Source organism: Gnatocerus cornutus, chromosome 8 (assembly GCF_029298725.1).
Source record: "Gnatocerus cornutus isolate USDA-ARS CGAHR chromosome 8, icGnaCorn1.1, whole genome shotgun sequence".
NCBI lineage: Eukaryota > Metazoa > Arthropoda > Insecta > Coleoptera > Tenebrionidae > Gnatocerus > Gnatocerus cornutus.
Window position 1 is genome coordinate 14865403 of NC_142240.1, and position 2856 is coordinate 14868258.

The window sequence follows — 2856 nt, forward strand, 5'->3', positions numbered from 1 at the left end:
CTTTATTTCGTTTCACGCAAACAATATTCGGGTCTAATGGATAGTTAGCGGAATTAGGTATTCAATCGAATTTTAATGAGTTCAAAATGTGAACACGACGAGCTTTTAGATGCGAATAAAATACTGTTCTACAACGTAAAAAAGGATAGATTTGATATTTATACAACAGTCGGATATTTTGCGTTTAATGAACTTGACGAAATGTGGTTTGCGCTGCTGTTGGAATTTATTCAGCCTCATTGTCCCTTATGAATTGTCGTGTATAGATTTTTGGTAAAAATGGTGGATGCGCCAGGATAAAATCCACATCCGATATGTTCGTGACGTTTATTGATATCTAGTTTGATGGACCTGGAACCAGTTCAGGGGAAACACAAAGATTAAAGCCCATTTTGAAAGTCACTTCATTTTGTTCAGTTTGTACCATTGCGATTTGTAGATATTAATTATTGTGGGTTTAAAATATTTTTTGCGTAAAAATGCATGGCGTGCCGCAATCTCTGCCCGACATTCATTTCCAAGCAGGATTTATTAATTCATTTATGCCATTTCCGTCTCGTCAAAATAATCGCAATTCCCCGGGAGCCATCAGCAGCGACTTCGGGGACATTAGACTCAATAAAAATTCAATAACGACCCTATCGTTTATTTGGTGTAGGTTATCTGCGGCGACGTGACAAATTGAATGTAAATGCAAATGATCCCTCCATATCAAATCAAAAATCGTTTTACGACGTCTACTTTCAATAATAGCGCACCGAGACTCTGATTTACTTGAGTTTTTTTGCATTGACGTTGACTTTGTGGAAACGCACAAAACCAACGTCGCTTTCTTTAGCCTGAAGCGACCTTTAACCCGACGCCAATAACTCTCCATATTGGCCTGTCAGAAATGGAATGCGACAAACGAATGAGCGATATTGCCACCCACTTATTGATACTTTCCTTTTCAATGTGTGGTTTCCTTTTCTCTTGTCCGGTGGTCCACAAAAGAAAGTTTATTGCAGGTCGTTAGGTGGGTACGGCGGGGGACAAATTAAATGTCGAGAAGCCGGTACGGCACTGAAAAGGCGTAAAGGTAAATTGATTGAATAGATGGATGTCTTAACTAAAGTCGATTTTTTTTAACAATGCTACGAGTAAATTCATTTTAAATTACCACAGCGCCGTTGAGCGTGAATGCGGCCATTCAGCATAAGGTTCCGTCTGAAAATTATATTTTGAATTACACACGGAGGGGTAATACTGCGGGAGTTAATTAGATAGAGGGCGTTTTGGCTTAACATTGTAGGAAGCAATACCGCACTCTTTAATATTAAAGTAAACATCCCCCTTTATAGAAACATATTTTATCAAAATATAAAATGTGCTGCATTAAAACGGTCTTTAACTTTGATTTATCGCCGGAGAAGTTTTCCAAGCGATTCAGAAATAACTTTTCCTAACTTTAAAAGCTACACAATTGAATTAGGGCCACTTTTCCTTGCAACAACGTTAACTTTATATTATATTTATGATGGTTGCGATCAATTAACTTTCCATCAAGAAATCTTAGCTTATTTTCCGTGTGAACGAATTACAATGACTTTATGCACGTCGAAACGCGATGGAAATCAATATTCTGATGTCGGGAACTGAGTTGATGGTTGCCTCGAGTTGTTTACTTGAGCTATGTTAGAGATCCAGTCCTCAATGTGTAAGCCAATCTGCCAGAGCAATTAGTTATGCCGAAGCTCTAAGATAGGTGCGGCACTCGCGATCGGTTTTCATTTTGTTTTTTGTTTGGGTACGTCAGTTCTAAGCTTTAATGAAGTTTTTATAAGTTTGTTGAAGTAACTCATTTTGGCGGAAACTTCTGTACTTCGGCGCACGCTTCCAAAAATAAGGCACAAATTTCCATATTGTAGATAATCAATGATGGTAAAGGATCTTTTTATTTTGGTTAATAATGTTTTGGGAAATTGAAAATTACGAAATACGCGAAGTGAGACTTTGAGATCATTCGAATAATGCGGTACAAGGTAATGGAAAATGAAAATTTGCTCTAAGAGAGCTGGAGATCGTTACGCCATAAGCTTCTCACAATATTATTTCTTATTAACCGTCTTTACGTTAGATTTCTTCAAATACTTGAAAGAATGAAGGACTATTCAAACACACAATCACAGACTCAGTCTCATTATTTTCCCTCATATGCAGGGGCGGCACATAAGACTATTTTCTCTTAGAAGAAATTTATATTTAGACATAAGATCCTACTAAATGTTTGCTACTTAAAGTTGTACAAAGGAAACGTTAACTTGGTTTTCCAGATTTTCTAGTAAAGTTGCTAGTTGTTACAATGTTTAATTTATTTCATATTCAGCTTTCTTTCTCTTGTACGCAATGTTTCCAGGGTCCAGGTAAATATTTTCCACGTGGAAAAATCGATGCGTCTAAGCAAAAACAACTTTAGACAAAGTGCGTGATGTGTCTGTTACCCTCCCAAGTTCAATACATTTTTTCTGTGAAATATATGTTAGTCCCAGGTAGAAAACAAACAGAAAAACGAACTCCATCTACGTCAATTTATTGCAAAAAAATTGTATAAAAAGTGTTGCGCGCATCCGCCATATTTACGGTGCATTCTGTGTCGTTGAAGCTAATGGAGACTAAAATTTAAGTTATTTTTGAACTTTTCTGAGTACGACAAACTTTCAATTCAAATTTGTATGCACAAAAGTTGTGGTAATCATTTCCGGAGTAAAGTCTAAAGCAGTTCTAATACTGTATTGTAAATAAACATAACAGAGCTCCATGTTTATAAACCTTCTGCCTGGTACAAAAACATTTAGTGTCCGCTTTTCAGAACGATTA